The following is a 27,719-nucleotide window of genomic DNA, read 5'->3' on the forward strand; positions in this document are numbered from 1 at the left end:
CAAGAGCTGCCCTGCCTGCCTGCTTAGCTCACTGTGATGCAAGCAGTGATGTTTGGAAGTAATTATTGCAGTCAAGCCCTCTTAATACACTTTCCTTCTTATTTTTGTAGTCAAGTAGAAAGAGCTCTCCACCTCCGCTGGGTCACCATGCCTCTTACAGCCTGAATTACGCTGGATTGTCATAAAACCAACAAATGATGTATCTTCACTGTAAAAACCAAGCACATGTTAAATTTCAGTGTCCTGCTCCAAGGTACCAGAAATGTTTTACCTGGACATATGTTTGTTCAGAAATACCCAGACAAGCAACAGACAGGCTTTCAGCTTACAGCCTGCTGTAGTTCCGTGTCACTGAAAAGAGCTACAAATGCATAAGCACCAGGCAATTATAATAATAATTGAGCTGTTTCATGCACATCACTACCCACAAAAGTCAGCATCTGGGCTTCTGTAAATATGCTGATACATGCTTAATTATTAAAACCAGCAATGAGCTAGGAATGCACACATATTATATCACTATGTAGCCCCCATTAGTACATATAAGCTCATTTTCTTAGTTGCCATGTAAAACTATTGCCTACTGAAATACTGTGGGTGGTTTGAAACAAAATACATTTTTGAACTAGCAAATAACTTCTTGAGTAGCTTAGTTTAGCATTATATAGCTGCAATAAATGTGTATCTTGATTATATGTTTAATATTACATTACACTGTACAATTTTCCATTGAACTGAAATATGTTTTAGCAGTCTTCCACAATTTAAGATGACAGCGATCAATTACAAAACTATTAAATGTCAATTAACATCTTTGCAATCTGAATCCCAAATGAACCTGTTAAAACTACCTTTTTATATGTCACTCACACATATAAATCTGGTTAAATGTTTAATGAATGCATCAAAAAGTAATCACCTATTTACCGTTGATGTAGTGGTAAGCTGATCCCATCACCATTACTTATGCCCGCTGGGAAACCAAAACTCAATTTGCAGATCTGATTGGCTCAGATGGGCTCTGAAATACATCATTCATTAACCAGGTACACTTCAATGTAGTGCTTAAAGATGGATTTGGGAATCCAACTTTTAGCACTTCAACAGGTGTATTTTGTCCTGTTAAGCTATGAAGTTATTTTTGGTGTGATCTGGTTAACACTCGTCTTCCTTCTTTCTACAGAGTTTTTGTGCAGCATCTACAAGGCCTTGAGCTGGAAAAGGTTGGCATCATATTAAAAAAAAAACAAAAAAAAACATCATGCTTTTTAGTAATAATTTAGGCTAAAATATAGTCAGTACAATGAGGCTGACACCTCCACTCATAGGAAAATGCTGCCATTGTCCTGTCTGTAGCTGTCATTGCCCTGGGGATGAGAACTTTCCCCTTGCAGAATATTTAAAATAGGATTTTTTTTTATTTATTACAAGTAATCAAGACCTTGCTTTGATATCTCTGCTGAAAAATGGCACCTTTAGGAACACAGCAGAGATCACATTGCCTACTTCACTTACGATCTCAGTTGCCTTTGCTAACACCTTGCTGTCTGTATCAGGTCCATAGAGAGCATGGAAGTGCCCTGAACCATGCTCTGGGAACAGCTAAACTCTCTGTTGGCTGTGCAAAGCCAAAGGGGATGAGCATCCTACAAGTCTGCCTTAAGGTGGGTGAAGTGTACTGGGGAATGGTGTTCATGTCAGGGCGGACCTGTCCCAAATAAAAGGTACCTCTCATGTCACTTAGGCCAGCACAATTAGGGGAAACATGTTTATGTCCAGTGGGTACTCTTCTCTCATCTCCCTTCCTCTCTGATGAGTAACTGTGCAGGAGTGAGATCAAAAGGGCTGTTAAAAAGCCAAGCCAGACCAGCAAGAGTACCAGCCTGTACAAGAGCAAAGCAGGGAGTTACTAATTGGGGAATGCTTCTGCATCACCCTTCTCTCTGGTAAAGCATAGTCTTCCCAAGGCTAAGCTGAGGATCAAAGGGAGATACTAAACCCTGCAGATCATAGCCTGCAGAAAGAGCAGCAGAGATTGAGGCTGTCAGCCATGGCAGGCAGATGGAGGGCTGGAGAGGAGCAAAAGCTCCTCTTCCACAGGCAACATGGGACTCTATGGACAAGTCAGTCCATGGTAGACTCCTGAGGGAGCTGCCAACCTTCAGGAACAGAATAGGTACAGCTAGATCTCTTCGTCCCTTTCAGCCATTCTTCTGTTCTTGGTAAATACAACATTCTTTGTATTGAAAGAACTGTCTCTCTAAACAGAAAATACAGTTCTCAAGTCCTGAAGAAAAAGTATCTGCAAGTGTGTGTGTGTGTCAGAAGGGAGGGAGCAACCTGGAAAGCATCAGTTGCAAAGATCCCACTACAGGGATACATGTGGTCACCAGGTCACAGTGATGTACCCTGTATCAGGAGCCTGGACCTGGCTGTGGTGCAGCACAATGATAGTTTGGAAGTAAAACTGCACAAAACCTCATAGGCTGTTCTGCTGGACAGCATGGTAGCCTGGTCATGGTTTCCTCCATCTATCTATTATCCCGATAATATTCTATTCTAATAGAAGTCTGTCTATTATGCCAGGGCCAACTGGCTGTCTGCTGACTGGGACAGTGTTTAACTCAGCAAGGTCCCTGAGAAAAACTCATCAGAGGGAAAATGCTTCATCTGAAGTTTGCCAACTATCCTCTGGTGGTAGACATTGCTTCAGACTGATTCCTTCTCTTTCATGTGCTGGATCAGCAGCTGAAGATGCTAGGGGACTTGCTCACTGAATTCTCATTAAGACAAATGCACATTGGCCAGCAGAACTTGCTGTATGGCTCTGTAAACCTGACCTTCAGAATTTCCTCTGCTTTTTGTACCAGATGACTTCACACAAGGCTGTTAACAGTAACTGGGGAGGAAGGGGATCAAGAATAGGCTCTGCTGCTGCCGTTGTCCCATCTGTAGCTGTCACAAAGCAGGATCTTGAAGAAGCCCAGATGTACTCTTTCCTGTTAGCCTGAGGCAAAATGGAGCAATAGGCACAGAAGTGGCTTTGCTCTTGAAACTTGAAGATTCAAGGAATGACGTGTTTTTGTGGGAAGCACAATATCTAACGGAAGAAAGAGCATTAAGAGTGTTGTTAAGAAGTGAGCCTCTGCTGAGATGATGCTTGCTCTTCAATACCTCCCGTTTTGCTGGAGTCATTCTGGTGGATCTAACAATAGCAGATGCTTCAATATAATTTGGAAGGAAAAATAGTGGCTGTTTGGGTCATATCCTGCACCCAGAACAGCGTCACAGAGGGGCTTTTTTGTTCAGTTGTTTTAGGAATGCAATTTGGTAATTCAGTTGCTTGCCTGATAAATGTCTGTCCTCTGATCCCAGCTACAGGAGATGGAATCAAATATAACTGGGTTTGACAGACAGAATTCATCTGCTGCGTTTGAGGCACAGTGAAGCAGCCCTGGGGGAAAACATTACAGTAAATTATGCTTCTTATCTCCCTATGCTAACAGTGTCAGCTCAGCTTGGAGCGGTGGATGAGCAAGTCTTTAAGAGGACAATACCCACCAAGCCCAACCACCAGTGCTGCCTGGGTCTGACTGCAGGGCTGGGGATGTGGGCATGGCTGAAGCTGCTGTCAAGTCCCAGCTATTTCACTTTCTTTTTCTGGTCCCCCTCCTATGCTTGGTTTATGAGTCTGGGGCAAGGGATTGCTTCCCAGCAGGATTAGCACATGGACCTTGCTCTGAGCTGCAGCCCCTGTTGGCTGCTTCCTCCCTGTCTGCTTGCACTGTCCCCTCTGCTCTGGTAGTGGTCAGTACCATCTGCAGAAAAAGCTTTTGCTATGTTTTTTGCAGAATTATTCAGTGGTTTTGGAGCACTCTCACACTGCAGATAGATCCAACAGAGCCCAGCTCTGCAGAACAGGCCCAGTTGTTTGGGGTTTTAATTTCCCAGTGTGAAATGTGTTTATTACTCTTTGGGTCAAGTCAGACCTTAGAGGTGGTTCAAAGCATCACCAAGCACATCCATTGATTAAAGTTATTTCAAACACACTCCAGTTTCCTGTGAACTGACTTTTATTTAATGGCAGTGGACAGCCATCAATCAGGCTGGAAAGGCTGAGTCATCCTTCAAGCTTGTGACTAATGGTACCCGTCTGCCTTTCTGCTTTCTCAGTAGCTGTGTACTTTGGGGATGGGCCATGTTGAGGTGTGGGTGCTCAGCAGTGGGAACATTGCACATGATCTCAGCATTCTGCCTAGGGGTGACCCATATCAACACCTCTAGCACCAGGCTGCCTCTAGAAACAGAAGTCCTTATATTTGTGAGGCTTATGAAGGTGTCTAGATGCCCCTAAAATTCATCTTGCAAATAGCACAGCACAGTGGGTGAAGGAAAATGACTGTTATCCTCTCTGGAAGAGGAAAACTACTCATAGGTACTTGCCTTCTAATCCCTAAATTCACATGGTGCCATAGGGACTTTTCTATCCATGTGGTGACTCTCACGTATCTTCAAAGTAATGGGAAAGGAGAAAGAAGTGATTTTGGGTATTTTTTCTGTGCTCACTGCTGGATTGTAATTATCTAACCTGAGCAGATGTCCTCCATTCCCTCATGTCAGAGCCTGCCGGGTCCTTCCCTGAAGCATCCATCACATTGTGGGTCAGCTCTTCTTTGATTTGTAGGTGATGGTTGCCCAGGCTGCCTCCCCTTTAATCATTCCCCTGACAGCAGCTGGAGAGATGACAAGCTGGGGGGATCTAAGTAAGCCATTTCTAAGTGTAAAAAAGCCCCCAAAGTAGGGGAAGAGTGGAAGAAAGCGGGTTCATCTACTGAGCAAACAGACTAGTTACGTCAGGGGACAGGAAGAACAGTGCTTGGAAATCGATAAGGATGAGGCTTTGAAAAGGTTGACTGACTGCACTGGATTACCTATTGATTTTTGTCATTTTCACAGCAAGTGCCATGCTCTCCACCCACTGAGGCCATTAAGCTCTGAGGCCTTAAACTTCTAATCCCCTGCTAATAACAACAAGACAATGGCCGGCGAGCTAAGGATCTAACTGGATGTCCAATAGCTCCAGCACTGTATCGAGTGTGCCAGTGTCTAGGAAGCTGTTGAGGCAGCCCAGAGGCACTGTGTGGAAGCAAAATGCACAGAAGAATTCAGATCACACTCCAGAGGCCAACTGTAAATCAGTGTTGATTGGTAAGAAACTCCAACTGGTTTCCAGTTAGCACCAGCAGCATGGGAGGCATCGGTTTTGCGGGGTCTCTCTCAGCACTGATATTGTTAAAATAACCGAAGAGACAAGAATTTGTTTGTTTTCAGGATAACTTTGGTACTGGTGCACAGCAGTGTGCGCTCTCTCCAGTGACTAAATGTGATGAATACAGCTGAAGCTGTATTCAAGCACCATGTCATTGCCATGACTTTGTTCACTCGGCAGATCCAGCTGTAAAGAAAGCCTGAGCTTATTTTAAGGTAGGACTGTAAAAAGGGATGTTGGAAGGATTCAAGACCTTACCATGCACTCTGAACAGAGACAGAACATAGGGAATTATTAATGGAAATGCTCTTCTGAGATGAATGGGAAGATGGCTGGAGAGTGGATAAAAGAAATGGATAAAAGAGACCTGACTATGAGTGAGTGCTTCCAAGCCTGGGGAATGAAGCCAGCTTCTTCCTGTATCACCATCTAAATAGAGTGGATCTGTGAGGTCATGTCAATGAGCTGATCAGCCTTGTCCCAGCTCAGCTTCCAAAAAGTCTGCAGGTACTAGTTGTGTGAACATCATCATGGATGTGACCTAACAAACTCATGCCAGTACAAGAGGGAGCACCTCGATTTACCTCCTGTGCACTGTGCTGATTCAGAATCATAGAATAACTTGGGTTGGAAGGGACCTTCAAATCTCATCAAGTCCAAACCCCTGCAATGAGCACAGGGACATCTTCAACTAGATCAGGTTGCTCAGAACCACATCCAGCTTGGCCTGGAATGGCTGCAGGGATGGGGCATCCACCACCTCTCTGAGCAACCTGTGCCGGTATTTTACCACCCTCATTGTACAGAATCTCTTCCTCACATCCAGCCTGAATCTCCCTCTTTTAGTTTAAGACCATCACCCCTTGTCCTATGGCAACAGGTCCTGCTAAATTCTTTCCCAATAGGCCCCTTTTAAGAACTAAAAGGGACTGATTTGTTGATTATCCATCTTTATGATTCAAAAAAACATAAAAAAAGGAAATGTTTATCACAGCTAAACATAGCAGACAGCAGCATCTCTCTCCTTTGCAGGCGGCACATGAATTTGGACCAGAAGCTGCTCAGGCACCTGCCGCTTTACACAGGAAGATATTCTGATCCTTGTGCAGGGCTTTGCCAGAGGAAGTATTACCAAGAGTGTGTTTCACCCTGTCACATTTGCAAGCTCTCTCACCATCTCTGTCATGGTTCTCACCCCCCTTTGGGAGGAAGGTACCACATACCTTTGTCACCATAGCAGGGTCTTATGGGCCACTGGCCACTTGCATTTGCACGTGTAGCCCTGCACCCCCAAGGGAAGAGGAAGGTGCAGCACCATTTACTTCACAGGAGGCAGAACGCTTTTTTTTGTGGTTTTATCTCTTTCCAGACAGTTGGATCAGTTTAATGGACTGTCGTTCAGCCTGTGCATTATTCTTCTCCAAATTAAATTCTCTTAGAAGCCCAGCATAACACAGACCGTGTTGTCAGCTCATTACTTTTACATCCTTTCTTGTTCTGTTTATGTGAGCAGAGGTTTAATTAACTATAATCTACTGTGTAGGCAAGAGGGGGAAAAAACCCACTCTACTTGAAGGTATGTATTTTCACTCTATTTTTGAACATTTGGGGGGGGGGGGGAGTTAACCTTTTTGTCTATGAGCAAGGCTGGCTGCCTTATGTTCCTATGCAGACTCTCAGGGAAGGCTGAGGCATCCACGTTTGTCACCCTCGTCAGCCTCTTACTCTGTAGTGGACTGGATGCAACTCTAAAAGAAAAAGTGGAGCCTTTACTGCCTGCAGCCTGGTCTCTGCAAGCTCCTGATGCAGGCTGATGGTTTGTCATGCTGTCTGTGCACAGCCTGTGCTGAGCCCCAGCCACTGGCCATGGGCAATGGGATAAACCACTGGTGCTTCCGCAGAGGTACATGGGCTTGGTGGCAGGCAGCAGGAACAGGCTCTCATCCCTCTCTGCATCCAGAAGGCAGTTAAAGTGCCCAGATGCTGTGTATGTGTCCACCTATGACACCTTCTATGTCTACAAAGTCACTTGTTTATGATGGCAAAAGCACAGGAATTCCAGCTAATCAAATCTGGCTTCTTGAGGCATTACTTTGGTTTCTCAAGCTCTGGGTTAAAATGTTGCAGAGGTTTTCCTGGTGACAAGCTTTGTTAAACAGACCCATTATGGTGAACATTTATAAATGATCTATTGCATCCACCAATTATGCATGTATCTGGAGAACCTTGAGTGCCCAAAGAATCCCACATGCTTGAACAGAAGGGAATACAGCAGAAGGTGCTAACTTTTGCACCAGCGTCAGGGTTATCTGTCAGATTAGAATGAGATTAGATAGGGGTTGACACTTGTTTCTTGAGCTAAATTTAGACCTCACCAGCCAGATTCAAATTCCCTCAGAAATTCACAGGTTCCATTCAGAAGATAACAGGAAGCAAAATTAGCATTACTTATTATTAGTCTCAAAGATTAAGTAATTAAGCTAAATTTAGAGAAATTATTCCTATACATCTTTCACCATTGTGTAGTGCTATTTCTGTTTCATATCCAAAGAAGGGCTGTGATTTTGAAAGTTTAACTGGCTTTTCAGAGCTGTTCCCCATCCCAGCTCTGCCCAAAGAGCTTTGTGTAGCCCTTTTGCATCCACACAGGCTTGACTGACAGAATGAAGTAACCAGCTATCAGGGTGGATGCTGTCCTGGGAATAGCTCCACAGAACTCTTCCTGAAACACACTGGCTTGTGACTGAAGCAGTCTGATTTATATATAAAGCTATGGCATACGTTTGAGGATCTTTATTGTATTGGCTGAATCCCCATCAGGTTATGCTGCTAAGATCAGAGTAACTTTACAAATAATTTACCAGGATTGCCAGTGTCAAATCACCTGAGACATTACAAGTATCTGCTAAAAATGATTTTAATACTCAGTCTCACAATTTTGTTGCCTTGTGCCCAAATAACAATAAACTAGTGACTTCTGTGTCCATGGCAAATCATCCTGCTCGCATGTCTATTGCACTTAGCAAAACTCCTGCATGATGAGCTCCCTTGGGAACCTAATTTCTTTCTACTCATCTCACCATAATTGCCAGAAAACTTCAGCTTATTAATACTGATGTATGTGCAGAAACAGCCAATACCTGAAGGGGACCTATGAGAAACATGGAGAGGGGCTTTGGACAAGGGCCTGTAGGGACAGGCCAAGGGGAATGGCTTGAACCTGCCAGAGGGGAGACTGAGATGAGCTCTTAGGCAGAAGCTCTTCCCTGTGAGGGTGCTGAGGCGCTGGCCCAGGGTGCCCAGAGAAGCTGTGGCTGCCCCATCCCTGGCAGTGTTCAAGGGCAGGTTGGACACAGGGGCTTGGAGCAAGCTGCTCCAGTGGAAGGTGTCCCTGCCCGTGGCAGGGGTTGGAGCTGGATGAGCTTTAAGGTCCCTTCTGACAAACCAGGCTGGGGTTCTATGAAGCAGAAGGCACCTACAGTGACGGGGCTGCAGTTACCAATTATTTGGACCACAATGTATTTTATTTCCAAACAGCAAAACCTGTTAGATGTGACCTGATACGATGTGATTCACCATCTACAGGTGACTGTCTTTCAGGTGGCTGGAGGGTCTGCTACTCACCAGCATCATGCTGGAGATAATTCCTCAGGAAGTTCAAGATATGTCTATTACTAGAATCATGGCCAAGGGAACATGTCTTCAAAAGACCTTTGGATAAGGTATGGTCTCTTGCAGTTGTTTTGCTTGAAAGCAAGCCAGACTCCAGCTACAAATGTGGTAAATTGCAGGTGTTGCTTTGTACTCTCATTTGCCCCAGTGGTACACTGACACTGTTCAATATTGAACAGGCCACGTGATTAACTCATCATGAGCTATTTCTAACCGAGTAGCCTTTCTTCCCACCCATAAACTGCTCACAAGGTGTCACTTTTGTCCTGGCTGCTCAGCTTTATGCACTCTTTCCTTGCACATTAGTATCATCTGGTGGGCTGTATGTGAGTCCTTAGCATTGAAACCTCAAAAGCTGGGGATCAGTGATATGTGGAGGATGGAGTTCCCTGTTCCCTGCCATGGGGAGGGTGACCCTTGCAGTGAACGCTCCTACTGCACGTGTTCTCCCATGGGGACTGACACTTGCTTTCCATTCAGGCTTTCCAGTTTGAAATGTTCACCCTCCAAACGTCTGCAGGACTGAATATATTGGTTCTCATACTCACAGAACAGCGCTGCACACACCAATGAACAGAGCTCTTTCATGTCAATATGCACCAGTGAGCTTGAAACCAATATTTTTTAACATGAGAGACTGCTCATGCAGCTCCTCTGGGCATTGGTTTTGCTCTAATTACAGCTACTTTTTTCCCCTTTTCTCCATTAATGAACAAAGACACTCAAGCCTCAGCTCACAAAGGCATTTAGGCAGCTGACTCCTGCTGATGTCCCCGGTGAATCTAAGCATGAGCCAATCCTCGGCTCTCCTCTTGCTCATGCGGTAATGCTGGGGACTTGCTGGGATTACTACTGATTTGCACCAAGCTTGGGTGAGTGAAGGATCAGAGTCTCTGTGAGGAGGGGGGGAAGGATATTTCACTGGTTGAAATCCCAACAGGGAGGTTGATGATACAAGTGCTGTTTCCCAGCTCTGCATCTGACATTGTGAATGACCTCAAATATATCACATCTCCTCCATCTTTCTGGCCATCTAGCTCATCTCTACCTCAGGTTTGTAAGGATCCATGTCTTTAAGTTCATAGATAGACTAGTCTGGGTTTACGCAAGGGGAATGGGTGTTTGTGTCCCTTTAGGGACTCTTGCTTCCTTAGTCTCTTTGAAAATGCCAGTTTTAGAGATTACTGCAAGGAAATAGCGATAGGACCCCGAGCAGGAAGGAAGAGTCTGTCACCCAACTTGGAATCCCCATCTTTGAAAAGACTAAAGAGGACAGAACAAAAAAAATCACAGGAAAAGTGAACAGCCTGGTGCTTATACTGGAGGATCTCAAGTTTCCCCTCAAGAGTCCCTCTGCTTGTGTGCCCACATCTGTTCATCACCAGGGCTGTGGCCCCCCATTGCTGAGTGACAACACTGAATGTGAATGCATCAGCATCTGTAGACAGAACCCGTTGACTGTTCACTGCTCCATGTGTCTTCTTGTGTCTCAGCCAGCTCTTCAAGGGCAGTATAAATCCCCAGTAGAAGGTTGCACTTTAGCTGAAAATGCTGAGGAGTAAAGCTGATCCTGCTCCATGTGTCACTGCTGTCCACCCACTGAGGGGATGACTTCAGAGACATTCGGGGATATGGACCAGCTGATGTTTATTGTTCCTTTCATGCCCTCAATTGTGGGTTGTATAACACCACATATACTTTGGGTTGTGTAATGCTTCATGTTCATTAAATCACAGAGGGAGGGGGTTAAGTTTTTTGTTTCCCTCCTTTTATGATTTTGCCATGCAGTCATCAGAAATGCTGAGCCTGGCTTCGCCTTGCTGAGGAACATGACTTCAAAATAGCGAGGAAACATTGCTAAACCCCAGCTCTTGGGGTGCTACTCTCACTGAGTTCAGGAGTCCATCAAAAAGCCCTAAAGAAAGCAAACTTCTAACAGTCGCCTCTAACATTCATTCTCTATTTCATTTAGCTGCTTAAGTTTTACTTCTTGTCTTTGTAACATCATAACTCGCTTGTTCTCTATCTAACCTTCTCATCATTCAAAAAGTGAATTGTATGGTAACAGACGCAGAAAGAAAAAGGTAGCCTGAAAGTCACAGATGACAGAAGTGCAAGTTTGGGTACAGTTGAACCCAAATTCTTATGAAAACCTAACACAAATACGCCTCAGCCCAGCTCAGTTAAGCAGGAGGTACTGATCGTGGTGGGCTGGTAATGGTAAGCTGGTGCTCAGCTGCCTGCAGCAGTTGGCTTGGGTTAGCAGGAGCATGGGGCTGTCACAGACCTGCTGCTTGCAGTCTTGCAAGAACAAACCATAAATTTCAACCCAATGAGGTTTTTGAGCAGCTACACAAGACAAGGAATGAATTACTGAACCCATTCATGCTTAGTGAGTTATTAAGTGTAAGGCCAAAGACTGCAAGTGCTCTCTACACAGCAATGTCTGAGTTAATAAACCATCACTCAGCCACTGCAAAATCTGACTGCAGTGTTGAAGTGTTATTATGAAATGTTTTTTTTTCCTTAATATTCATATTTGTTCATTAAGGGAAGATGTTCAGAAGTTCTGTGCAGTACATTATCCCACGTCACATTCATACCTCCTGGAACCCCTCAGCCAGGTCTGCTGCCCTCGTTTCTGCTGTCTGGTTTCACAGCCAGGGATGGTGTTCCTCTGAAGAGAATATGCTGCAGTGCTGTGTGAGGATTTGTTGACTCCTTCGCATGGAGCATCGTGAAGGCCATCCCCAAGAAGGGCAACAAAAGAGCAAAGAGGAGGTTGCAAGCAAGGCTGAAGGTAAGGAAATTATTCCAGGCCACTGTCTGGAAACAGGCTCCGTTGGACCTCATGTTTCCTCTGCCCTCCTCTCCCTCCCTCTTTCAAAGCCATGTTTATCACGATTCAAAGGCACCAATTCAAGAAACCCCACAGATCCATATATTTACACAGGTAACCATACAGCTCAGGATCCAAAAATACTCATGAAGACTTACAAGCAAATCTAATGCTCTCTCTGAAATTACAGCAATAGAAGGCCTGAGCTCCAAAACTGCACCATCTTTCAGTATCTCCACTTGTAGGGTTGCAGTTTTCTCATGAATGGCTGCATGAACTCACCCACAGAAAATAGTTGCTTCTTAAAACTATCTGAACTGAGTAGCCAAACTAAATACACCTCATCTGAATACCCTGAAAGCCCACTGAGAACACACTGAATATAACGGCTTAAATCTTGCTTTTTTTAATAAGTGCATACCCATGCCACAGCCTGGAATACAGCTTTGCACAACAAACATTTTTGGTTTTCAAATGGCAGAGAAAATCATCATCTGCATGAGCAACATACGTCAAGCATCAGAAATAAATAGGAATGCCTTCAGATCTTTTCCAAGATTTGTTATTAGGGCATTTGTTTCATTTTGTTTTGCAAAGGTAATGGCCTTCCAGTGCTTCTGGTGAATTAGTACGTTTCTCTACATATTTCTGTCACATACTATTCCTAGACTAAGACACCATCTTTTTGCCTGGTGATGTGTACACAAGGTAGAAAGTCTCTTTCCAGCACATTAGAATAATACAGTATTATCTGATATTTAAAAACAAGGATTTATGACTACATTTTGGACCTGCAACTGCAAGTTGTTTGTAAGGCCCTGGTAAGGTTTTCAGTGACACAGAGAATTGCAGGATTAGGTTTTTTTCCAATGAATTTAATACAGTCCCAATTCACTGCTCTTAGAGGAGCTTTGAAATCTCCACGCTCATGTAAAAATCCAATGTTTGAAAGGTTAGAGTAAAATTCAATTATTCTTTTCCTCCAGCTTGACAGCAGCTATGGAGGCAGTAGTGTTATGGCAGATATTAACTATTTCAGAAAGGAGAAATGACACCTTACAGTGGTGGGCTCTCTCTAGAATGTACCTGTACATCAAGTAAAAAGCCCAGACTTACTAGAGGCACTCAAGGACCAAATCAGACTGGGTCCATGTGCTTCCACTGGTATCACAGGAACTCTATCATCTCATGAAGTCTAGGTCCCCAAAATGCTAACATTATGTTATTATTCCATATATTTAATTGATCATAATTAGCAAAAATAGGTGATGTTTTTCCTTGCAATCAGCTTCTGGAAACTGAAAATATTCTTGGCTTAGGATAATGTTTCCTAAACTGGTTAAGTGTTGTTTTCACTGGGGGTTAGTAGGTTAAATACCTTTGGGATGTTTGGAGTCAAAATCTCAGATGCGAAGACACGTACAATGGAGCCATGAACTTTGACAGGAATAGCACTGGAATACTGGTAGTGAATAAATAAAACCAGAGCAGACGTCCTTCAGGAAGCATATGGATCTTGGAATACCCTACGACACATGGTGCAGTTCTGTTTATAATGAAAGAAAATAATAAGGAACATAAGGTCATAAGGTAATTAAGGTGGGAATGGACCACAGGAGGTCTCTAGTCTAAGCTTCTGCCCAAAGCAAGGTCAGTTATGAGGCCAGGACAGGCAGTCCAGGACATGATCATGTTGGGTCTTGACAAATTCCAAGGACAGAGAGTGCCCAACCTCTCTGGGCTTCAATGCTTGACTGCCCTCATGGGGGCTATGTTTTTCCTTACATCCAGTGTGAACTCCTGTTTCAATTTACACCCTTTCTGTCTCTCATCTCCCACATTTGCTGCTGTGAAGAGCATGGCCTGTTTTTTCAATGACCTCCTCATGGGTATGGGCGAGGCTGCTCTTAGATTTCCTGAAGCCTTCGAAGCATTCTCCTCTCCCAGTTGAACAAACCCTGAGCCCCCCATATATGTAGATGGGACCTCACAAGTATATGCTGGGGGAAAAGAATGAATCTCAATGTCCTCAGAACCTTATGAAAAACAGAGTGAAACCCTGTTACTAAGGTCTCACATTATAATTCCAGGCAATTAAAAAATGAAATTAGCACAAAATAACCACAGACAAAATATGGTAATTAATGTCAATTACCTTGGTTGCTATAGAGACATGACTGAAACAAGCAGAAGTTACTGCTAAGTTCAAGGTGAGCCACAAATGTAAGTGGCTGGCATGGTGTTTTTTTCTGTAGCTGATTAGGACTTTCAAGTCTTCTGGCTCATAACCAGTTATCGATAGAACTTAATCCATTTAATAATCCCATAATCACTTTAATCCAGTTGGCTCAAAGTATTTTGCAACTGGTTGCTCTAACTGATTAGCAACAGTCTTTTAAGAAATAAATAAAAGCTATCTGTGCACTGCAAATGCAGCAGCTTTTAGCAAAGGACTGGTTTCTGCAAGGCAAAATTGAGTGTGTTAAAATCTCTGTAAATTATAAATGTAGAACCGCAGGGCACAAAGGGCTTTTAAGAGTCTTTGATTTTACTAACATGCACCAATATCTCTTTAGCTTTTGCAAAATATAACTGGGAGGATGCAAGGGAAACTTGTCAAAGGACAGTCCTTGTATCAGGTGCCTTTGGAGGCAAATATGCAGTGAGGGTATCAATTGGAGTGAACAGTGAACTCTGATGGCTTAAGGTGCTTTGGAGGTCAAGGACATGGAAGGCATTGACTTTTTTCCTGATTTGCCCCTATTTTACTTGGACAATCTGAAATGGTTGACTGATAATTTCATGGCAAATGCTTTAAGAAGTGTTTTGTTGTGGCTTGGAACAACATTCAGCCGTTTGGAAGACGTGTTGTAAACTATAAATTCCTCCCTGTGTTCCCTCCCTCCCCCGGCACTATTTCTGGAAATTTCATTTTAAACAAAATTTGTGGCTCAGATGAAAAAAAAACCACAAAGGAGTTTTGAAATCACTTCATTTTTTGTATGGCTTTTCACTGTGCAATGGCAGTACCTAAAGAAGGGGCAACGCAGACGGGACATCTCGGGTTCATTGAGACATGATTTCTCAGTGGAAAACAGTTTAGATGAAAACATGCTGAACAGGTCTGTAATGACATGTTTTGATGTGCACTTTGAAACCTACTAGCGAGAAAAGGTATTTTATACAAGATCAGTATTAATTATTATTAGAATGATTGTTTCATTGCTTAACTGCTGGACGTTTTTGTGGTGTGATTTATGAGCTGCAGGATCAGTTATAAATAGTGTCTATTGGTGATTCTTCTATGTCTGTACAACGCTCAGGAGCTCAGAAGTAGCACTCCTTAGGCTTCTGATTAACCACCCTGTGGCAGTTTGTGAGGCTGAACTTGTTAAAAGTTTTAAAGAAAAGGACTTCAAATAGATTTTTTCCAGATTTGGGCTCTACCTCATCATTTGAACTTGCCTAAGACAACTGGCATGAAACGCAGTACAGAAAGATAGCCGGTTGGATTGGATTTGCTAGCTCAGATCTCCTCAGCTGTCACCTGTAGTACCTGGGAAGAGTAATCAGCTTGGAGCACATTTCCTGGCTTATCTATCTGAGGTGTTTTCACAGAGCACAGCAATCTTTAAGCTGTCCCATACCAAGGCTTTTGTCTGCCGACACTTCTCTCAGTTGACAGTCACAAGGAAATTAAATACTGCCTGAGTTCACAGTGCCCCACAGCAACAAACTCAGGGACTATCTCTGCTTTTTGGACTCAAGTCCATGAGTTACAAGGGCTCTCTCAGAGTGGAACAAATAGGAAATAATAAAGACAACGCAGATCGATGGCTGCCTTGTGTTTGCAGCTGTAGGGAGTTTTCAGATTTCATTAAGTTTCCAGCTGAAGTTTTGGCCAAGTCAAACTTAACACATGAATGACTTGAGACAGGGTTTAATCTCGGGATGGGGACTGGTAGCTGGAAATTGGAAATTGGATCCAAGCCCCGAGTGATCCCGGGCTCTCTCTTCAAGGGAGGCAGAATTCATCTCTGCTTTTCAAAGAAGGTCTTCATAAGCTGTAGGTTTTGACATGAGCTGGTCTAGAGGCAGGATAAAAGCATGTCCATAGGCCAAATAAATAGTATGGAAGAAATATTATTTCAGGTCAAATTGGAGTAGAATATGGTTTGAGGTTTTGGTGATCTGTTTTTGCAGGCTGGGGAGAGAAAATGTTAATGAACCTAACCAGTTTTTAGGTGGAAAATCAGAAAACAACCCCAGAATTGCAAATGCTTTGGATTAACTGAGAGCATTTCATCCAACCTAAAAATTGTAATGTGCTTTCTCATTGCCTCATTATTTCAGCTTCTTTTAAGCTTCAGAAAATCTGTGACAGTTTTCTTTTTAAAAGTCCAAGAAAAAATACGCTTTTTTGAAATAAAACCTCAACATTTTTAGGTTTTCCTACTTCTACGCAAAAATGTTTGTTAAATTGAAAAAAAGAAAACCAAACCATTTTTCTACATATTTCTATTTTGTTAAATTAAATCAATTATTAAAAAAAAAAAAAAGCCTTTGCATAAAGAGGGAGCTTGAGTCAAACTGAACTTTGTGCTGCTGGTTCTTCGCATCCATTGCCATTCACAACAAATCACCATAAAGGGGCTACAGGTTTATTTTTCTATGTAATACATGGTTGAATGGGAGTAACTGCCCTTCTCCACTGATGAAGCTCTCTTCCACATCTCACTTCCCAGAGATAAGGCTTATCTATAGTTTGTGTTAGTTACCACAAATCAAAAGCGATGGATTTTCCTCTGTTCTATGTGTAATGAACATGTTCCTTTTTCTCCTTTGGGGGAATTATTTAGTAGAATTAATGGGGCTGTAAGTCCACAGAGTAGTTTTGAGGTGGGTTACTTGCACCTTGGTTAGTATCACATATCCTTTTACAGATGCAATGAAGAGAGAAAAAACTCCCAGCCAATGCTCAGAGTACTTTAAGGCTCTTGTTGAGACTTGTTAAAGATGGTGTTTAATTTGATGTATTTGCAAAACAATGAAAAATAAAGAGAAATAGTGTTATGTGCTACTTTACACAGGTGTGGCAAGTAAAGGGCTTGCTTTCATGGGGGTTTTTATGAACAGTGGAAGGAAAGGCTGGCCAGAGAAGGAAAGGATGAATACCTGGGTGTGGAGAATAGCTAAGAGGGAAATGAACTTAAGGAACCACCAAAGTATCATTTACAAAAGTCAAGGGAGGTGCAAGCAATTTGGGAACAGTCTATTCTGCATAAGCAACAAAGGTTTTGAAGAAAATACTTTTCCTCCTGTGAAGGAGAAAGAAGTTCCCATATAGGTTGCATCATGAGGACTGTGATTACTGCAGTGGTCACAGTTGAGATTGCAGAAGGGGATGGGCAACTGGTGGTTGTGTGACTCCAACACTCAAAACACTGTGCAAGTCTCTTGGTTTTCAGCACTATCTGAGAACTTGTGGTGAAGCCAAAGACTGTTTGTAGATTTATATCAGCACCCAGAAGCAGCAAGAACCTAATTTTCCTTCTATGTGCACTTCTCTGCCTGATTAAAACATATAGCAAGGAACATTTAGGTTTTTAATTTCTTCACCTAGAAGGTATCATCTCTGAATTAAGTTTGGAAAAACATCCAGCCATTGTTACACCCCATAAACAAGTCCTAATTCGGATGTGGGCAAAGCATAATCACTGTGTGTGTCTCTACTGCTAACAGAAGCTTTCTCTTGGTCTGGGTAGGCACTTGGCAATTCCAGCTAGGGGATATTTCTTGGGACTGCAGAAGTAAGCATGATATCCTGAGTTCTAGGACTTCCAGATACTTGGCTGCTTTAGGAAATATCAGTGAAAGGGAGGTGAAGGAGCATGAAAGAAGTCTTGGTTTTGAACTCCCAGTGAAGTCTGATCTCTGTCCAATTCAGTTTGAGTGAATGTTCTGGTCAATCTGATCTTTCCCAGTTTTCACTATCCCTGAGGACAACCTGGGATATAAAAGTGGGATACAAGTGCTTGGAGTCCTACAATCCTGCTGTCACCATCACTGCTGCTGTCACCTGTACTGGCCAGAAGACACAAGCTTACATTGCACTTGCATCGTGTGACTGATGCACAAATGCATTCCCGCTGCTTTAACAGGACTTCCTGATATGCCATTATCCATTTGGCTTATTTTGCCCTCTGCAGCTGATAGCAGTTTTATGCAAGATTAAAGCAAGTTTTCCTATCCAGGAAGATGAGAATGTTCTGCAGTTGGGTCATTTCTGTTTGATCCTCATTAATTCTTCTCCCCAGAAACAGTGATGTCCTAGTGAAGAAAGACTGGAGCCATCTCACAGGCATAGCTTTCCAGTGTGTTTGTATTCTGCTGGGTACCACTTTCTAATGCCTAGAAACAACTTTTACAAGAGGAAAGCACAAGGCAGCAACTCTTTGCCCATGCAATTACTGTGATTGTCTACACAAATCAAGTGGGTTTGTATGCAAATGGCCAGTAAGCATTGAGTGGAATCAGTGGCTTGAATTTCAATTTGCAATGAATAGTCGCATATGCAAACGTGTAGAAATGTGTGTGTGTATTAATAGCTGACAAATCAACCTCCCTTTCAAAGAGTTTTTTGGCTTATGTCAGTTAAAAAATCTTTGGTGTGCGTATGTAACCCCTTGCAAGTGAATAGAAGCTGTTCCGAAAGCAACAATTACTGTTAACTCCCAGTCACTATAATGCTTCCAGATATGTTAGGAAGCTTATTCCCAATAATTAGTAATTAGCAGCAACTATTTTATGGAGCAGAAAAGAGTTGATTACAGTTCTTTTATCAGTTGATATAATAATAGAAAAGAGCTTGTTTCAAAGAGAGGAGAAAAAGGGACGAGTTCAGAAAGCTGGGTCTCACTTGCCAGCCATCCATCACCGAAAGAACAGCTTCGAGGATTAGGAATTATTGATTTTAAGGGGATTAACTCTCAGCTACAGATAGTTCAGTTTCAGGGCACCATTTGTAAGCCAAGCTGGAGCCATAAACCAGCTGGCACTGGGGGCCTGATCTAAAACTTATTTGAACAGCAATTTCAGGGACACCTCTGAGTTAGGAAGTCCCCAGCTTGAGAGGAATCTCAGCTCTTGGAGCATGTGGCAGCAGGGAGAAGCCATTTACAGACAATTTCTTCCAGATGGAAGAAAAGTGGTTTCTGAAATGAGGAACAGGTTTCTTCCATGAAAGTGAGCCGTGAGGATTGCACTTGGCACACATTAATTCCTGCTCTGCCTCTAGCGCCTTCTGAGCTAGATGAGAAAGTACCAACAGGTAAACATCATCTCTGCTGACTCCACTCTGCCTCCTAATGCTCTATGAGTTAATTAATTTTTCCTCACTTTGATTTGACATTCCTATCTGTGATATGTTTATCCTTCTGATGGGAACATCTCCTGTTCCTGGCTCCCTCTGAAAGGTTTAATAAATGGCAGGGACTTTGCGGGGTGGGTAATGAGCCTTTCATTTTGCACCTGTTTATTCATTATGATTCCATAGTATCTGGAAAACAACACATTGAAAGGCTGTGTATGCATTTAGTCTCTGTTGTTTAAAAATGAAACCAAAACCAAACCCCTCTCACAGCCACAGGTCCATTATTGCCTTTGTGGGAATTAGACCTAAGGTATCTCGAGGATTACATTTGTTACTTTGCAGCTAAGGCCTATGCCATCATAATGTGTCCTATTGCTCTGAAAACCTCTGTGGCCTACTCAGTCCTTGGACTTCCTATGGGGACTTCAGACAATTATAACAAGCAGCACTAGCTCTAGATGTCTTCGTGCAGACCTGAAGTGGAACTCATTTCCCATTTCCAATTGCTCCTTGCACATTTATGTTGCTAGAATCCTGTGCTACATGCAGAGGTTGAAGAAGGGGGGCAAAATCCTGTGGAACATCCTATAGTGTCAGTGCAGAAATGGATACAGTTATTGACATTCATATCAGTATGACTTTGAGGTGGAAGAGACAGAATGATTTAGTAATGGAAGTTGAGACAACATAAGAAAGAAGAGGATGGCAAATGATAGAGGGGTAAGACAGTGAAAGATATGGGAGACAAAAGAGGGAAAGAGAATGGTAGAAAGGAATAAGCAGAGACCAGAGCCACCCCTTCAAAAGCATCTTGCTTTAGTGACCATCAAGACAGGACATTAGTCAGGATGAACCACTGCTAAGGACAGTTGGACAGTTGCTATGGACTGCACGCAGGCAGCAAAAACTATCCCACCACTATAATTTTAGATGTGGTGATGTTAGCAAAAGCTGGCAGGCAGCTGGCTACAGCAGAGGCAGTCAGCAAGAGAGCTGACTGGGAAGTTGTATTTTCCCCCACAGATAATTTTTCACAAATAATACTGTTCCATTGCCTTGGAAGAAACCCTACTATGTCTTACATATGGGGAGGACTTAATGGACTCTGTTTTCTTTTATTAAACCATTCTGCCCTACAGCAATACTTCTGCTCCCGCTACCCAGGGTAAGCCTTCTGCTCCCAGCTCAGCTATGGCAGTGCTGGAAAGGGCTTGGAGCAGGGGCAACAAAAAGTGACAGGCTGAACAAAGGCTTTCCCCCACCCTCCTGCTGCTGATAAAGTGATAATTGCATGTGCCCAAGTGTTACCCAATGCTGCTTGAGGGAGTCTCTCCCATGTATTACTGGTAACACAAGACCAGTCAGCTCCTCTTCCAGGGTGAGTTCTAACAGTGTGGGAGCTGAGTTGCCCCCGATGGTCCTGGGCAGGTTTTCACTCTGCTTGGATAAGTGTGTCAGGCTTGGGTCAGGACATGCGATAACCGAGCATCTCTGTGCAGCTCTGCCTCGCACTGAGGCTCCCTTCTCCTGGGTATGAGCACCTGATCGAGCTATGCGCCTCAGCCCTGGTTTTCACTATCCTCTCCCTGGCTTAGTTCAATCACAAGTACTTTGTAACTACCCGGATTTCCTCGTCCTCTCCTTCCTCTTTCCTTTCCTCCTTTCATGTTCACCTTTTTCTATTTTCCTTACTCACACTTCCTCTTACTCATCAGCTCCTCAGTTTCCTGAGTCCTACATCCTACTTGGAAGTGACATTTGCAGGAAGGACCCTGGAAGAACACCCTTTACCAGGACTTTTCTGCAGCTTCCCAATACTTCTGCAGGTCTCAGAGATAAAGGGCTTGCTGTTCTGCACATGGCAAAGAGGGCCCTGTTTGCTCCCAGCCCCCTTTATTCTTGCATTTCAAAGCACCTTCATTTTCCCAACTTTACAAGGCTTTCCCTCACTGCTGTTCCCTGCCTAATTCTTTCAGCAATATTATGCTTTCAGCATTCTGATTGTGTGTCTGTAAGAGGATGTGCCTGTATGTGTGTGTGTGTGAGCAGGTCTGACCCAAGAGGCTGATGTGCTTTATGCTTTGTGCCCATTGACATGCACACTCTCCTCCTGCGCAGCAGAGCTCTTGGGGTGCTCTCAGCTAATCAGCTGATATACACTTCTGATCTTAACCCTGTAATTTTACCTAGTGGGTGGCTCAGGCATGGCTGACAGCAACGGGAAGGAACACATTGTTGTGATTGTTAATTGTTCTAGGGAATGTCACGCTTTGCCTTCAGATGTGGGTCTGTGGGTACATTTTGTTCCTGATTTCTGTGGTGTGATTCTTATGGTCCATGATGATGTTGTTTTTCCCTCCCTGTACAGTATTTCCAAAGCAGAGTTCTTTTGTTGGCTATTTTTATCTGCTGGACATTGTATGTAGCCTTTTAGCTTTGGAACACTTATGATCCACTATTCGCTTGCAGATCAACCAAAGGCCTCTTGAGACTGTGAAAAATAATGTCTCAAAACCTGAGGTTTCTCTCTGATATTTCAGAACCCAGCACTGATCAATGAGTGTGTGTTGCTGCTTTTCCAATATCAGGCCCCTGCAGTCACCGCAGCCTTAGGAACATCAGCAAAAGGCTACCTCAAATGCTGTTGGGTCATGGTGATCCATGGGGGTCATGGTGATCCATGGCCCTGGATGGTATTTGGTGCTGTCTTTACCACCTTTATAGCACCTTATCCTTGTGTCTCACTGCCCTCCTGCTGCAGCCTGAGACAGACTGCCTGATTTACCATTTGTTCATCTATAACAGGTTCCTTTTTTGTTTGAAATCCTGGTTGTTTACTGCAGCATTTCACAGTTTCCCTCATAATTGGGTTGCCTAGAAATTAGGCTGTGCATGCACAGCAGGAAGCCAAATGCATCTGCCCTGCTGTTAATACAAGAGTACACTCACATTGCAGATGAGATCCCCAATGCATGCTCTGATGAGAGATGAATCCAGAAGATTTATCAAGTGGGGTCCATGGGGAGAGGGCTGAAGGTAAAATCACCTGGAAAAGGAGAGGGTCTGTGGGGCCTTTGGGCCACGCAGACCTGGCAGGCAAATGCCAGTTGGCTTAAGGCTGTATCTGCACATTGCAGCTTCCCCATGGTCCCCACCACAGAGCAGCCACGACCTAAGTGAATGAGCAGTTGTTTACTTGGGAGTTAATCTCAGTGCAAAATCCATGATGGCAACTAGCCATGGGATGTTGCCTTTTACACTCTGCCCTCAGCCCAGGCCCTCTAGACCTTTTACTGGGTAATAACCGGCCCCTAACCTCCGGTGATGCCTCTTCACCAGCTGCAGCACCCAGCACCAAACACGCACCCTGATTTCAGTTTGCTTTTGCAGCCTTTTGGCAGGATGTGCAATGGGCACAGGAGCAGGAGTTTTCTTGTTCCATGTTATTTCCAGACCTTCCTGCACCATCAGTAGCTGTTTCCTTTAGCACAGAATGGGAAAACTCCTTCAAACACTGTGTTTAGCTCTTTGATGTCTTTCTCCCTGCTGCCTTCTTGCTGCTTCTACCTGCTACTCATAGGTACCACACACTCTACTACCCACACACGTGGTGAGCTCCTTCAGCTGATGTCCAAGCACTTGAGTTTTCTCCATCACTCCCAAGGGATACAGCTTGGGCTGCATGATTTGGCTTCTCATCAAGCATGCCATGCATCTATTTGGTGACAGCTCCTCCAGCCTTGGCAGCATTTTCTGTGCCAAAGTTCAGCTATTTTGGGAGCCTTTTGCTTCAGCTTCAGTGCTCAGCCCTCACAATGCAGGACACAACCTTCCACTGCATCCGATACTTCCTCCTGTGAGTACCACAGTGCCGTGCAAGCTGCCTGAGGAGGCATAAAGAAAGCACAACTGTGTTCACCCAGTGTGGCACAAAATAATAAAGAGTGAAAATAGATGCAGTCTGAATATTATGCCTGAATTTTCTATTATTACTATATCACTTTGTCAAAATTGAAAGCAATGTAAGATTTCTCAAGAGGGGCCATGCATAATGCATTGCAGAGCTGTGTGTAGGTGTTTCATGAAACGCATTTTATTCAAACCAGTTTATACAACACTAACATTATTGAAAGAAATTGAAGGCCCAGTCTTCTCTCCTTAAGATATTCATTATTCATCTTACAGTCTTTTAACAAAAACTAAAGCCAAATACATATTCAGTTTTATTTTGTTTCCATTCAGACTCACCTGCTATTCATCTCTGGTGTCCAATGGAAATGAAGTGTCCTGTTATTATTCCTGTATTAGGTTCTGACAGTTCAATCTCTCTGAGTGCTGTGTTTGAGACAACCCTTGACAAATAGCCACACAGGTAATTGCTCTGATCCAAATTTCTTGCCAAACCTTTTAGATCCGATGTAGATCGGAGGCAGTAGGATGTCGACACATTCTGATTCAGCCTTGGCAGCTGCCTTGGCGAGGCTTTTTCTTCTGATAAATATTAGTAGAATAGCTTTCAACATATGCAGTTTCATTCTCTCCTTCCAAATAAGACCTTGCAAAGGTATTGTGCCAGACATGCTCCACAACCTGGTTTCTGTCTTCATTTTGTATTCATAGAAATTATGAGGGTATCCAGTGGTTTTAAATTGCTATTTCTTTTCAGGTTACTTCTTGGAGAAGAGATCATCTCACCAGTTCATATAACTTACTAGCACCATGAACACTTAACAACTGCAGTTTGAGGTATAAGATGACTTAATATCCCACCAGTTCAAGGCTATGCTTTACAGTGTGCTTTTCCTGATGAGACTTAAGGAACAAGGCTCCCTCTTGGAAATCTGTTTCTTCACTAGTGATTTCTGTTAAGAGCAGCAGTTTGAGGTGCTTGGAAGGTCAGGAGTCTCCTGGGCAAAGCACTGTGTGTTCAGACAGCAAAAGCTCTCTGCCTTTCACTACAGTACAGTATGAAGATGACAAAGAGATCCAGCAGGAGAGAAAAGAAACTTCACAGTTCTGTAAACAGGAAACTGAGGCAAGGAGGGATTAATGGCCACAGTTCTTGAATGATATTTAGCAGTCAAAGATGGCTAATTTCTTATTTTTTAATAAATATTTATTATTTATAAATAATAATTGTGTCGAAATTGTTTTCAGGATCTACGAGTTGGATGGGCCAGTTTTCAGAGGAAGCTATAGGAGGGATGCAATGTGATGCAGCGAGTCCTCAATTTTAATCACAGGCTCATTAGCCCTGCTGCAGACTGCCATAATTTTGCCTTGTCCCCCGCAGTGGGATTTTGTGTTCCAGAAGATTTTGCCTGTGATGAGTTACTATCGATTTTTCCAGGCTGCCATAAATCTTTCAAGCACTTTTTAATCCTCTGGATTATCAACACATGCCTGTACTTTTGTACCACTGAAATCCAAGCTGAAAATGCTGTCTCCTGACCCCTCTCCCTCACCTTTCCCTTTGCTGGATGTACTTACATCTATCAAACAGATGCAACAAACCCTCTGGCAGCAAGAGCTTAATAACAGGGACTGTGAACAGACAGAAAGACAAAAAGAGACACACTCCTGAACAGCCATAGGTCCTGCCAGCCCATCCATGGGCTTTGCAGGGGAGTGGTAATGCACTGTGAATTTCTTTAGTTCTAATGGTAAATGATAGGGAGCTGGGTAAGATGAAGAAAAAACACTTTTCCACTGGGAACAGTACTTAGATGTAGCACTTCTCACTCTTGGTCTCTGGGGAGAGCAGCTAATGCACACCACAGAGCATGGATGAGGAAGGCCTCTCCTTACTTTCAGAAAGGGAATTCCTTTGCATATGCATAGTTGCACCTAAGATTTGCTCAAGAGCCTAAAGCCAGGAACTAGATTGCCTTTCCTTCTCTATCCAGTCTAAATGTGAGTAGATGAAATCTGTCTTGAATTGCAATGTAAATAATAAACTTACACATAAAGATCAGTGCTGGTGGGGAGAGCCTTAATGGAATGCAGACTGAGAGCCAAGTGTCTGTTGCATTTGCACACCAAAACCGTGCCTGTATAACAGCAGTGGTTTTCTCTTTGTGTCTTCTTTCCCCAGGAATGGTTCAGGGACTTCTCTACTCCTCTGTTCATTGGCCCTAGCACTGCGAAGCAGCAACGCCATTATGGTTCCCAGTTGCTGTCAAGGTCTGTTGTCACTTGAGTGGTGCTAGGCATTACCAAACACGGCAAGCTACATCTGTTATTATTGTAGGGGGAAAATCCTATTTTTTTTGTATAAAAATAAATTATTTATGTGAATACAGTGTTTTCTATCAATCTTTTCAAGTACCAAAGAGCACTGGGATACACAAAATGGGGTGGAGGTTTTGTTTTTGTTTTCCTCCCAGAAAGGCTATGTGATTTCTGGGACTAGTAACACTTGGGAAAGTCTGTTCAGAGCTCATTTGTACAAAGGCAAATGTATCTTCTAAATCTGTCTCTCAGAAAGGAAGTAAAGCTTTAAAAAATAATTAAGATTTCCTTACAAGTGCTTCATTCACAATAGAATTTCATAATGTAGTTATGTTGAGAGGAAATGAATGCCTCTCATTTGAAGCTATTACCACAAATGAATTAAATGAGCAGATACCTTTTAGAGACTGGCTTTAAAATCTGGATTCAGCTCAGAAATGGCATAGTTCCAAAATGCTCCATTAGTGCAATGGCACATATACAAGATGCGTAAGTACCCATGTTCTAGTGCCCAGGTCAGGATGAGACCACTACATGTTTAATGAGTATGTGCTGCAAACGCCATTACCAGTGGCTTTTGGCAGGATGAAGCCAGTGACTTTATGGCAAAATAAAACAAATGAAAAGATGTTATTGTTGAAATCCATCTGAAATAACAAACTTGGAGTGGTCCCAGTAGCTCCTGATCTGACCCTACTGAAATCAACAGAAGATCAGCACTAAGCAGATGTGCTGGCCTGGATGTGGACTACCAGCTCCACTGCTCTCTGGCTCTATCTCTTCACCAATAAGCTGTTCTAAAAAGCAGGTGGGTAAATAGTGTATTGAAGCAGGCCACTGCTGATTAACTTGGCTGGGTATGTTTATTGAATCACACAAGTGAGGAGTGCTGGTAGTCCAGTTGATATGAATGACTCCATATTTAACAAGAATATTTTGCTTTTCCTTTGAGGACCCCACAGCTCCATTGTCAGGGGGCCCTTCTTTTTCCTTCATCTCAAATATCAAGCCTGCCTGCTTCTCAGCCACCTTCCTATTCAGGGAAAGGTAAGGATTGCTCTCAACTGTAAACCAGCCCTTTCACATAAGTAAAAGAGACAAATCCTTGGTTAGTCCAAAGGACCATTCAGGGACCTCCACAAGAGTCACTCAAACATCCTCTCAGGATGGTATTGAGAGTATGAGAGCACTGACGTACAAATTGGCACTCTTTAGCTCTATCAACAGTTCAGGCTGTAACTGAACTAACTCTAAGCTTGTAAACTCATCTTTTGTGCCTTCTGTGCTCAAAAGGAGACCTCCAGGTCAGGGGGAGCTCCCAGCCTTCCTTGTCTCCCACATCATCTTTCCATTTCCCACGTGAAGACTCTTTTTCCTTTTAGTCTGGGGACAGAAAGAGACTCAGAGTAAGGCTGTAGTTAGGGGTGAGCTCCTGCGAGCCTGGATTTCACTTGGCCACTGGCTTCACCTTGCCCTCTGCTCCTGCATGTGTGTCGAGACCAGGCTGACCAAGCTGTGGTTGACATGAGGAGAAAGAAGACGTGCGGCTGTGCTCAGAGCTGAGTGCGGGGCAGAGGAAAACAGGTTGTGGGATATAAGGGGAACAAGCTCAGGACCTCACAAATTACAACAGGGCTCTTGTCCTGCGTTCAAGCTTGTACCCTACACTGACTGCACGTAGGACTTGGCTTATTTTCAGACCTAAACCCGAGTTTCTAGTATGGGCTGTGCTCAAGCCTGCTCTCTTTTGCAGCTGTGCGAGCTCACTGCCTCCTCTCCTGAGTCACTGCAGAGCCAGTGTTGGAGTCATTCCCAGAGGGCTGTAACTTGGCTTCTGGAGAGAAGAGCTTCTGCAAAGGAACATCAACGCACCCTGAGACACTGGCCAACCTGCCCTCCTCTCTGCTCAGCCCGACCCCCAGGGCTGCAGGCTGTATTGTTGCCACAGAGAGCAGGGACTCTTCTCTTCAGCTGAATGAATAAATAAGGCACAGGAATGTGAGCCCTTAGTGATGGGAATGCTGCTGTTTTCCAGCAGGATACTTCCTGCTCTCGTCAGGAGGAGCTTGTGCTGGCACACCATTAGTGCAACAGCAAATCCGTATTCCCCATGCCTTCATTCCCATTTTCTCTCCAGCCCACCTCTACCTTGTGATGCCACAGCTGGGTGCCTTCTTTGCTGGAAGAAGTGGACTGAGGGTTTCCTATTTTCTCTCCTTGTGCCGCATGCTGGCGCCTGCTCCAAGTAGCGTGGCAATTCTGACAAGCAAGGCAGGCGAATCTGGAACTCGCTTTGCTCAGAACATTTGAGTTTGTAACAGTAGCTAGGTTGTTTT

The sequence above is a fragment of the Pezoporus occidentalis genome, unplaced genomic scaffold, assembly GCF_034315485.1.
Source record: "Pezoporus occidentalis ecotype Australia unplaced genomic scaffold, CSIRO_AGI_Poc_V1 ctg144, whole genome shotgun sequence".
Taxonomy (NCBI): Eukaryota; Metazoa; Chordata; class Aves; order Psittaciformes; family Psittacidae; genus Pezoporus; species Pezoporus occidentalis.